The sequence below is a fragment of the Crocodylus porosus genome, unplaced genomic scaffold (genome assembly GCF_001723895.1).
Source record: "Crocodylus porosus isolate Cpor-Errol unplaced genomic scaffold, CroPor_comp1, whole genome shotgun sequence".
NCBI classification, from domain to species: domain Eukaryota; kingdom Metazoa; phylum Chordata; order Crocodylia; family Crocodylidae; genus Crocodylus; species Crocodylus porosus.
The window spans coordinates 112,707,920-112,720,819 of NW_017728947.1; positions in this window are offsets into that span (position 1 = coordinate 112,707,920).

Here is a 12,900-nt window from a genome sequence, read left to right on the forward strand (position 1 = left end):
ATTTGAAAATCATAACCTGGTGGGGTCTCCGATTGGATTGCTCTGTCACTTAGGTGGACGTGTTAATCAATGAACCGGTTTAATTTTTGAGAGTCAAACTGCAATTTGAACCCTGGTAGACCCAGCCAGACTGGGGAATAGAAGCATCCTGCAGTCAAAGATTAGTGATTTTGAGGTTTTCTCGAGTAGAAGCAGGAGGGAGAAAGTGTGCAGTGGGATTAAGCTGGAGACATTTCCATTTAGCTATGCCCTTTCTTTGGCCAGCAACATCATGGCTGCACAGCAGTGCTGGCAGCGAAGTAGGACAGAGGTAGTTATTTAGCCCTGTTAGTTTGAAGCAAGGCAGGAGCTAAGAGTGCAGCACATCCTGTCCCTCAACTCCTTATTTTCCTTTCCTTTAACACACCCTTGCTCTGTGGCTGTGTTAAAACCCGTACTGAAAGCAGCAGCCATGGAGCTCTCAAATTAAATGCACCATCAACAAGGAAATGTCTTGCCACATCAGTGAAAATTAAGGGGCATTTGATCATTCAGAGAGAATCTGGTAAATGATACTTTTATTCATTTTCCTCAGTTCTTCTCTTTGGGCTTTAGGCCCTAATGCAGCAACTTGCTTCAGTACCAAATCGATTCCTTTTGGCTGATAATGCCACCAGCCAGCCTCCATCTCCAATATATGTGAAAGTGCTGGGAGGAGATAAAAGCATCCTTGCAATATGGCTATTGAAAATCCACACAAACATTTCCATAGCTGGGATGCATTTTTGCAGCAGCCCTCCGGAAAAGTACAGTCAGAAAAAGGCGTTAGCCTAAGAGAGGTTTCGTTTCTTGCTGAATACACTTATTCAGTGGTATTTTAGGTCAAATGGATTTGCCAAGTCAATAGGCATGAAAGGGCAAAGGATTTTTGTAAATTAGAGACCTAGATGTTTTGAATAACCACTTGCCAGGGTTGTTTTAAAGTCCAAAAATTAGGCTGCAATTAATTGAAAGCACAATGAGTTCAAGCAAGAGGCTCATTAAAAAAAAAGAAAAGAAAAGCAACCCATTTTAACCTTCGGGTTTTCTAGTCACACAGAGAGCAGTGATAATGAACTCAGAAAATCCCCAGGAAAGCTGTTCTTTTGATTCTTGAGGCAATTAGCATAACATTTATCTTTCCTCTTTTCTGAAAAGAGGAAGAAATTATACAGGATGGTGACATTTTTCAATCCTGGCCAATGTCTCAGTTTAGGCTTTTCAAATGGGATAATCAATTGGTCTTTATGGGACAGATCTAAAGGACAATGACGTTCATGGGAGTTTTTACATTGATTCCACGGATTTGTGTAATCTTCATCATGAAAAGGTCTTTCCTGGAGGGGCTCAACTGCAACAACTCTCTTTGCAGGCAGCTGCTTCAATAGGTTTCAGTAACGTAGGATCTCATGCTGATGAGTGGGACCTGTAGACATTTTAACCCAGCCTTGGACCGTCTTCTAGGACAATTGATCACAGGCATGAACTACTACCAAAGCTCTTTCTCTGCTCCTTGAATGAGCTTGTCATGCTACTTAATTCGTTTCCATCCTCCCTCACTACATTCGTCTCCAAACAGACTGATCTTACCAGTTCGCTCAAGGAGACAGAATACAGAGAACAGGCCATCTGTGATAACAATGTTCTTTGATAACACCACATTCCCACATGAATAGACACATTTCACTGCTTTATAATTGCTGCTTCCTCTTTATGTTGATCTTAAAACACTATTCAAGTGCATCATCCAGCATTTAATCAGGTCCTGCTTTCACAGTTTAGCTAACATGGTGGCTAACTGCACCGGGCGTCTTGAGAGAAGTCAAATGACTTCAGACAAGCTCAGCCAGGATTAGCACCTAGGTTTTCCTAGCAAAGTAGGGCAGGTCAACTTCCTTTAAACTAGAGGGCACATCCAGGAACATTAGATGCTATCCCTACTCTTTTATATCTACTGAAAATAATGGTTTGTTCATATAGAGCTTCATAATATTGTCTGCATACACTGATTCCAAATTCCCATTGGAATCTTTTTAAAGGGAGAAATGCATCTAATTCATTTTAGTGACAATATTTGTAACATAATCATTTGTGTTAGAAAGAGAATGGAAGCATCTGACAAAGCACATGGCAAACAAACATATCATTAGGTTTAATTATATAACAATACTACAGGAATCGGAGGACATAATAGTCCTATTGTTACCTTGTACGCCCTCATCTGTGTGTTGTATTCACCCATTTTCTCTTGTTTTAGACTGAATTTGTGAACTCTGCAGAAGAGGCATCATTATCTTGCTATCAGTTCCAGCGCCTGAAAAATAGGATTACAGCTGCAAGGTATTGCTGTAATGCATGGAGTTCATACAAACAACTCTCCACCAGCTCCATCTTCTCTGGCCTAGGTCACACATTGCAAAGAGACCCCTTGCAGTAAAGCATACCATCAGGGCTGGCCGCTGACCAGTGAAAACCAGCCACACTGGAACAGCTCACAGGGGTTTTCTCTTCCCCAGCACAACCTTAGCTAAACACCTTCTGAGAAAACAAGACCTGCTGCCAAAATAGCAAAATCAACTGGGCTTTCTTGCTGTGGTCACCCAGAGCCACCTGCCACTGTCACCACCACCACCACCAGTGCTGCCTCTGGGTTGCCCAGTAAGGCAGTGGAGAGGAGCCGCAGGGCAGTCCAGGCGTAGGTGGCTGCAGCAAGAAGGGCCCGGCTGTGGCGAGGGAGCTGTTTTTCCCCTCGGCACCCAGCAGCAGCTTTTGCCCAGCTGCCGCCACTGCTTACCATGGGTGGGTGGTTCAGAGTGGGCATGGGACAGAGCAGGGTGAGGGCTGCACACATCGGTCCCAGGTGGTCCAGAGCTGGTCCGCTTTGGCTGGAGAGAGTCCGGAGCAGGTGTGGAGTGGATCAAGGCTGTGCGCACAGGTCTCCGCCAGTCTGCATGGGGCTGGAGCCAGTGACAGCAGCCACAAGAAGCCACCCCACCTGGGCTACTTGGAAATCGAGCCCTGCTGTGTGCCATGGGGCAGCAGGATGCACCATGGGCCAGGTGGTGTCTGGGCCTGGCGGGACTGAGGGACCCAATGCAGGCCAAAGCTCCTCCACAGGCTATATTTTGCCTGCTCCCTGACACCTGTGTGCTAGCTTCTATCACCTGACTTCACACGTCCCCTAGAAGACCAGGGAGAGGAGCAAGAAGTGTCCGGGCAGCTTGATTTTTCCTGAATCTAGATTATAGATGGCTAATTTGCTTGCTTCGTGACCACCTGGTTTCCTAACCTTTTTTGTCCATGGACTTTTCTTGCTCTTTTCAACTCTGTCTTTTGCCCCAATCCAGTAATCTTAACCCTCAATAGGCTTCTGGGTCTGCCTGTCCACATTGCCAGCCTGCCGGCACTGACACACATTGTCCAAGGCACTGGGAGGATCTCACCTTGAGTACTGTGTGCATTTCTGCCCTCCCATGTTGAAGAAAGAGGCACTCCAAGTAGAGAAAGGCTACTAGGATAATCAAGGGAAGCCTCTTGCAAGAAGAAATCAGTGAGGTTTGGCTTGTTTTTTCCCTAACAAAACCAAGGCTGAGAGAGGGCATGGCTGTTCTGTGTAAATACATCAGGGGTAATAGTAGAGAGAGAGAAGTTAAAATGAAGAACAGAGTTGCCACAAGAATAAATGGGATGGAAATTAGAAGGAAGCTATTAACCACTGGAGCAGTGAGGTTATAAACAGCCTTCCAAGAAGAACAGGAGGAGCAGGAAACCTACAGGATTTTAAGATGGGATTTGTTACATTTATAAAAAGGGATTATCTGGTATGGTTGCCTGGGATTTCAGGGAACTGGCACTAATGATCCAGGAACTCCTCTCCAGTCCTGTTCTTAATGCAGAACACATGTTAATTGTACTACATGTCCATGCCTACACCCATGGAGCAGGCAGGGAATACAGCATGTTCCTCCCATCTCCACCGTGCCTCCCATGTGGATTTCTAGGCAGTCACCTACCAAGGGTCCAGAGGAAGAAAAGATCTTACTGCAGAAAAGCCTGTGTCCTCTTTTCGAATCCCTGCTCCCATGATGCCTTGATATAAAATACTTAAACAGTTGGGCCAGGGAGCTGAAACCTTGTCATCCTCATCCCAGGTGAATGCCACCATCACTAGGATAGAAAGCCATGCTCCCTGGCCAATAATTATTATTTTATGCAAGGCAGAACAACGTCTCCAAGGCATGTAATGAAAGCCCCATCCCAGGCTGTCACAGCCCACCATTTTTTTTTACCATTTCAAGACTGGATACTGGATTAAGTGAACTGCATGTCTGATGAGGTGTGTATATTCCTTTGAGAGCCACAAAATAATTGAATGTGAATGGAGCCTCACCAATCTGCATTTTACTGAAATGTACTGAAACCTTTCCTTTCCCTTCCAACAAAGATTTAATTGCAGTGCTGGTCATTCATGTCTCATATTTGTAAGATTTCATTTTTTAAAAATACACACTAAATACCACAGCATACTACAGTATATTTGTATAAATTACAAGTAGACTACAGCTGGCAAATTAACACTATTTTTATGATGCATTTGCTTTCCTTTTTTTATTATAGTTGCTGATTTACTCACCAATTTGTGAAATTTCAATTATCTGCAATGATTTTTCCTGGTGTTAGTGCAAATTAACATGACTCCATCTTATCTGGAATGTAAACACGAACAGCAAGCTTGCCATGAAACAAAATGTGTCAAATAGACCATTAAATAAGAGGGCACTACAAATTTTCCTTGCTCATATCACTCAAATGAGCTTCAATACAAAACATCCACCTGTAAGGTACAGCAGTTAAGTTCTCAAACTTTTTAGACTCAGGGCCTCCCCCCTTGGAAAATGCCAGCTTTTAGTTTTCACTTAATTTTTCTGAATGTGGAAAAATAATAGAGCATTTTTTTCCTTGCAAAGACCACAGCACAGCAGAATGGTTTTTATACTGCGGACTCCCATTGGACATCTCTGGGTTTATTTTGTCAGTCATATACAGGTGCTTCTACACTGAGCAGTGTTAAAGTTGCACAGCACCCTTAAAAGGATCTCAGTGCCCCAGGGAGCTGCATCACCCTGACTGAGAATCACAGAGTTGAGATCTCTCATTATATATCCAGATCTGTAATTTTGAGTTTTACTTCAGATCTGTGTCGGAAGCTGCCTACAGCTGACCCCTGCAAATAGATACCTGGCTATTTCATCTGGGGAGTCAAAATCACTGCTGGGCTGTTGGCTATAGAAATTAGTGTGTCTGGCCCTTAACCACATTATCCCAATTGGTACAATCTGAGATCTCAGCAAGAGTTACATCCCCAAAGTTAGGGCTGTGTTAAAGAATTCATTTTCAGCAGAGCTTCAGTCTTTCATTTGTAAGCATTTGTTAAGGTGGTGCAAAACCATACAAAAACTATCAACCTGGACTCTTTGTGGTGGCAAAAAATGAATTGTGAGGGAACAATAAGGATGTTAATGTCACCCCTTTGGGTGATCACTGGTCTCTCTCACGTCTTGTACCTCTCTCCAGAGAAATTTGAAGTTCCAGAAGCTTCTTCACTGAGCCAGACCATGAGTGCTGACTGCTAGAGTATCAGTTTTATGGAAGCAAAAGAGCTGTTGATGTCGTGTGTTTTGCTGCACGCACTCTGACACAAAACCTTCAACAGCGATGTCAGCCATGTCCTGGCAGAATGAGTTTTCAAATGAATGGGAGATTCTGGCTGATATAATCTATGCAAAAAACAGATGCAATTTTTGTATTGACTACCACGTTGGTGGAGCAGGGATGTCCACTGTTGGGTACCTACTACAAGTGGCAGAAAAAGTCCTTACGGCATGTTGAAATGCATTATTGAGAGTGTAAGGTAACATATATTGTGGAAAGGAATGCACAGGTTTTCCCTTTTAACTTGTTATTTCCATGCTTCCAGACTTTGAATAGATTAAGTGTCCTGTCAACCTCCGCTGTGACTAAAGGCCATTTCTGATAGCTAATATAAAGGGCCATTTGGATGGAACTGGGTTAGCTTCCCTGTTGGAACACAAAGGGTTGCACAACTTGGCACAGTATAAATTTATGTTGCAGCCTCAGAAAATGTGAAAGGATGAGCTGCGAAAGATATTTTCTAAAGTGCTATTTGGTTATGCTGTGTAGGAGTTTAAGTAATTAAGGCTGCAGGTTTGGAGAAGGCAAGCATTAAAATGAAATAATAATGATGTCGTTGTTGGCATAATGAGTGACTGAAGCAGATGAATCATATGTCCCCCTCCAGCCCCCCCAAAATCCTGACTGCTTGAAATCAGAATAAAGAAGCATGTCAAGTACAATAAGCTGGTAGCTGGTTTCCTGCTTTTGCATGAAATGAAGAAAAATGTGAAAGTATTAAGTACATCCTGCTGTCTCGCATAAAATCCTATTTCATTGGCTGGTCTTTCTCCAACCACAGCTCTGCAGATAATTTGTACCATGGAAATGTGCTAGGAAACCTGTGAAAGGGTACTATCTGCCCCATCACATTATTCAGCAGAGGTTTAAAAGTAGGTACGTGCCCTTTTTTTCCTCTGGTGAAGAGAGAGGGTTGAAGGGGACTAGCTTCTGATTCTTGTTACTGTGCATGTTCGCACTGGAGTTAATCAACCATGCCTCAAGGAAAGGCTGAAAGCGAGATGGGCAAGACACTGAGTTTTAATGCAACTGGTTGAGAAGCCCCCTAGCTTATAGTTCCCTAGAGTTTTATAGAAGCATATTCATAAGTAAACCCCAAACACCTGATACCACTTATAGATTTAAATTCATGCAAACCCTCACAATGTTACGCTTGGTGCACTGAACCCACTAAACTCATCCTATACCTTTTTCATGCCTGCCACCCCTGGTGCAAGTTAGCTGGCATCAGTGCAACTACACCATGCCTTCGTCTGGCCCTTTGAGTAGGATCATTAGCATGCTTCACTCACTGATCCCATTTTATGCTGGCTGCTGATGGATTTAAGCCAGCCTCCAAAGCAAAAAGGTTGTCACTGCAGGAAAGATTTTGAAGGGAAGAGCCACAGCTGTCAGACACTCAGCCACAGCTGTCAGTGTCTAAAGGATGGGACTTGGCTTGATGAACGAATAACACATTCAACAGTCCAACAGCTCTCCCAACTATACGGTTGGTCCAATAAAAGATATCAGAAAAAAGCCTCGTCTTTAGAGACTTCCTGGATCCTCCCAGCTACAACAGCACTCCAACCCTGCTGCAGTAGGGCTTGTAATTTAACATCCATCTCCAGTTCTCTTCTGCTGCTGCAGTTTTCCACTCAAACCTCATGTCCTCTGTGCTGACATACTTCCCTTCCTCCCTTCGCTCTGGGCTAAACTATTCCAAGTACCAATGGTCTTTGGACTCTATATCAATGTTTTGCTAATACACACAAGCCCATTGATCTAGCTTGCCATTTTAGAAATGCAGTTTAGAAAAACAGCTCAAAACAACAAAAATCGACCAGCCTAAAACTACCAATCTCCCTCTGATAATTTATAATGATGTTTGACCTACTCGATGCAAAATTCTTGAGTGATTATTTAAAAAAAAATAGTCTAGAGAAAATTAATCAAAACCAATAGATGGGCGTTGTGGACAGATCTAACCAAACTGTAGTCACACAACCGCTGCTCTGAGTTCTACCCAACAAGATTTGTCAGGCTTTGGATACCAATTAAATGAACACTGTTCCTTTGTCTTGTGCATTGCTCCCTTACAGAATAATGAACTGTTTAATACCCAAGAGGCAATTTCAAATTATCTAGTTTAATGAGGAAGGTTGTGGCAGAAGATTTATTACCCTTTTTGATCTGCTAATGTATTTTCCCAATCCCCCCAGCAGTACCAATCACTACATTACTGTTATACTACTCTGTACACCAAAATCAACATTGGAGGTCTTATCCCAAGTGTTAATAATTTTTAGGGTTTTTTTTTAATCTATTATGACCGCTTCTTAGTCATAATGCATCACATGTTAAAAGAAATTTAGTGGGGTTTCCAACAACCCATCCAAAAGGTGTCCATCAAGTAGGAAAAACCCGCCTCTGAACATCAATACGAATATATATGGGAGGGAGGGGATTTGCCAGCATTTTTACACCTGTGACAAATGCTAGCATGATGGCATTCATCTTGATCAAATGACTAAAAGAAGACATTTTTTAAGACAACACACCATGTATGCTCAATCAAGAGAATTACTACAACAAACAACAGGGGTTCGGGAGTTACCGCAGCTCACCCCGTGCACGCAGTGTTGCATATGCAGCCCTAGCAGACCATTCATACAGCTGAGTAAACATGCATTGATTTTTATACGGGAGCATAAGATGCATATTTCTAATGATCCAGGAGCTCTTATTACACTCCTGGCAACTATGACCTCATTCTTGCTTCCTGAGAGCAGTGCAGAACATGGACAATCAAGTTTAAAAATCAGCTAACAGCGACTACTTCAAATGGAAATCGATGTGCAGAGGATGTCTCAGGGCAGCAGAGACTGCCTCTGCCATGTCATCTGTATTAATTTATTCCTGAATGGACATTACCACCCTGCCACTGCCTCTGCATCACTCTTAACTTAAAAAACCCCCAAAGCTTTAGGTAGGCACAGATGAAATGCAAATGGGGAGAGGACGCAAGGTGTTAAAGCTGTTCCTTTGCACCGTGCAACAGCATTAGCTGCTTTCCACAGTAGGAGGGACCTTACCTCTGGACCACCCCATGAAGAAGCAAAATGCACCAGGTGTACACGTGCTGTACAGGGAGCAAAGACTAAGATGACTTTCAATTGAAAAGAAAGGAAGATACCTAAAATCTGAACCCAGCAGAGAAAACTCCCCTCTTTAAAAGCTTTGGTCAAGATTTGTCTCTCCCAAACTTACGGCATGTCAATGCAGACGGGGGGGAACCTTACCAGTGTTATCTAACATTATGTTTCAAAGGGTAAAAAAAAAAGAAATACTTACACCACAGCTAATTTTGCTATATTGAATCAATGTACAAGTCCCTTATTGGACTTTTATTGCAGTTAAAATTGACAGGGAAAATCACTAGGATATACTTAAAAATGGGAAGGAAATGTACGTTTCCAATAAAAAGGTCTCTGAAGGTCCCTTGTTTCATAGGAAGGAAGCTGCCTTTATAGTACATGAACTATAAAAATGATTAAAACTAGAGAGAGACAGGAAGCTGATAATTTGATTTATCATCTTAATGGCTATGATTCATGAATAAATAATATCATGGTTTATGTCTTTCTCGTAAAAAAAAAAAGAAGGGAAGAGCAATTTGTCTAATAAATGACTTCAAAAATTACAGCTGAGTCTTGCTTGCCACATTTGTTCTATTTAAAATGAATGAGTGAGTATCTTATTTCTTATTACTTACTAGGACATTTGTTGTATTATTTATAAGAGTCAAAAACCTTAACTAAAAGCCACTCATCTTTGACCACAATCTCCCATTAGCTCTAAATTCAGGAAAGAAGATGGGATTGATCATCAGATCAATACATCTAACCTCAGAGTTGACTAAAAGCTTCCTTCAATCTCCTTCCTACAGGGTCTTTTAAAAAAAAAAAAAGACTCTAAAAAAAATAATAAAAAGTACCCCCTTTTTAATTATTTAACAGTATGTCAGTTTTAGAGTAAGGCTATGTATGACAGGATTTCTTCTGGCTATTGGTACCATGAGCTGCTGCTTTAAAATGACAGCATGTAAATGATGATCTCCATTTTTTTTAAAAGATGGATGTGTCAATGCGGAGATGCATATCCTGTTGTATATTGCTGCACTCCAGATATCATAGCTTTCAAGCTACTGGCAATAATAGGAAACCTAACAAGAAATATCTATTCCCATTATGAGAACATCCTCTGCCCTCCAGGACACCACAGGAGTGATCTCTGCACTGCACCTCAGATGGCAGCAATGCCAATCATTCACCTGCTAAGAGCTACATCAACTCATTTGGGGATAACACACAAATGGAAAGACTATTTAAAACCCAAACAAGCTTCTCTGTAAGGAAACCACACCTCTGACCAGACCACCTAAGGGCTTGACTTTTCTTTCCTTACTAAATAAATGATTAACGACAGCCACAGAAGTAGAGCCTTTGCCTTCTCAGAGGAAAGGCCTATGACCAGCCAAAGTTAAAAGCAATGCAAATGTATGCCAATCAGCCGGATGCGTTTCAACTGTACTGGTAAAGAAGCCACTTTGAAGTAGTATTCCCCCTGCCCCTATAGTAACCCAGCTTTATTTAAAGTTAGCAGAAAGGCATAGTAGACGGGCATTAGACTGGCACTGGGCAAGACATGGATTATATCCAGCTCAGTCCCTGATCTGCCATCACCCCCCTGTACATCTTTCTCTTCCTCCAGTCTCTGTATCAGTCTCTGTATCTAATTGTTTACAGCTTAAACAGAGAACGCAGGAAAATCTCTTACTGTGTGTATGTACAGCATCAAGGAACCAACCTTGGCCAGGACCTGTAAACCCTTCTGCATTAAAAATAACCCATTGGCATGAATTTGTCATCTTGGGGAAGCATGTATAGGAGAGAATGCATAACCTCAAAACTGATAAAAGATATCAGATTTACCTTGTCTGCCTATGCTCTTAGACCAACACGGCTACAACCAGCACCCCTGTAACCTCAAAATGAAGACATGGGCCAGTCATCTGACTGTCAAGGCACCAAGGAGTTGATTCAGCTTTCAGGGAGGCATCCTGGATAGGGAATAGTTGTGGTGGTGTTAATGTTGTAGCAGCATGCAGAAGAGTGTCATACCAGGCATGTGGAGTTTGCCAACAGCAGCTGCAGTGTGTGACCTGTTATACAAACCCAGAGAAAGGGAGTCCAGCTGACCAGCGCCAGGTCTTGCGGCCTCAGAGAATGGGCTGAGCAGGTAGGTGTAACAATAGCATGGGAAAGTCAAAACCACAGAGAATTTAAGAGGCACGCCTGGGAAGCACCGTGGTTTTACTTGAGCTTATTAAACTCCTCTGAGCCTCAGCCCTCTCTCAAATAGGAGCATTCATTTATGCACTCACAGGTATTATACAAGTACTATTAAAGTGCAAGGTAATACTAAACCTGTTACTGGAAGAGCAGGGAGGGGAACTCGAGTTGCAGAGCTCCAAGTCTCGTCCTACTCGAACCCCGATAACTTCTGAGGGAGCTTCTCATCAGCCATTGACAAATGGAAAAAGTTTTGAGCCCAAAATGTTTGAGTTTTCAGAAAAATAATTTGAATCTATTCTCTCTCACACACACAGGCATCAGATTCCTGAAATGTGGGTGGAGGGGGAATCACAAAAATATTAGTTAGAAAAATAAGTCAAAGCGAAAAAAACCAAAAAAAAACCCACAGGAATTTCCACAAAGTCTTGTTTGGTGCTTTTTTGTACAATGCTTAAAAAGACAATTAATTGCCCTGCAAAGGAAAGTCTCTACCTTCCCCGCCCCCAAATGCCAAGCTACGGCACTATTTAATCTCCCAAAAATCAGAGAGAACAGCAGAACAAAGAGATTCTATCTTGTCAACTCTGTGGCACTACGTGCCCAAACGACACAGGCTGTATAAAAAATACATGATGAAGCTGACACCATGGCAAGCAGTAGTCATGAGACATTGATCCTGTGCCATGTCATGGTGAAGGGTTCACAATGTTTCTTGGTGTTGAAATCAAGCCACTCTTCCCAATGCAAACGTTCATGACAGCACTCGGTTATCTTTGTAATGGGCTCAGTGTAAAAAGAGAGTCCTTCAGAGCTGCTGCAACCTAGATTTTGTACAGTGTTGTGGTAACAGCATGATGATCACTTCTACTTTACTAAACAATCCTGTAGTTTTGAAGTTGTCTGGCCTACTTTAAAATTTAAGGAGATTAATTTTGAAGAAACACAATGCGAGTGCCTCTGTAAATCTTGGATGCATTTAGATTTTAACAAGGTATTAAATTATCATTACTTGTCCTGCGATGCCACCACAGAACCCCAATCATGAATCTGGACTTCACTGTGAGAAGCACAGAACAAAAAGATGGTTGCAGCCAAACTTAGAAGGGTTTGGACATCTATAAGAGTTTAAATGTAGTTTAAACCTGAGATGGATAGATGTATAAGCCTGTTAAACCGGTTTACAGCTGCCTGGAACAGTTGAAAAAAAATGTACCTGAAAAGTTACGTACTGTATTGACCCGCATACCACACTCCCTCAAATAAGACACACGCCTTGTTTTGGAAAGGCAGAAGGAAGAGAAATAATATCCAGTCTTGCCTACTACACTACAGAACCCCCACAACTAAAAGCTCATGGGCAAATACATCACTTACCCCCTCCTTCCAGCTCCTGCAGCTGCATTGGCAGCAGCTTTTGGCCACAGGGGTTATATCTAGAGCTTTGGAGCTGGGAGGAGAGGGCGAGTGCCACTGTGAATTGACTCACAGAAGTAGGGTCGGAAGGGACCTTGTAGATCTTCAAGTCTGACCCTCCTGCCTGGGCAGGAGAAAAACTGGACTGAAATGACTCCAGCCAGGTAGGCATTAAGCCTCTTCTAAAAGACCCCCGGGGTAGGAGCCAGCACCACTTCCCTTGGAAGTTGGTTCCAGCTCCCAGCCGCCCTAACTGTGAAGTAGTTCTTGCGGATGTCTAATCTAAACCTCCTCTCTAATAATTTGTGTCCATTGTTCCTTGTCATGCCAGGGGGCGCGAGGGGAAATAGTGTCTTCCCCAAACCCTTCTGGTCCCCCCTAGTGAGTTTATAGACAGTCACCAGGTCCCCCCTCAGCCTTC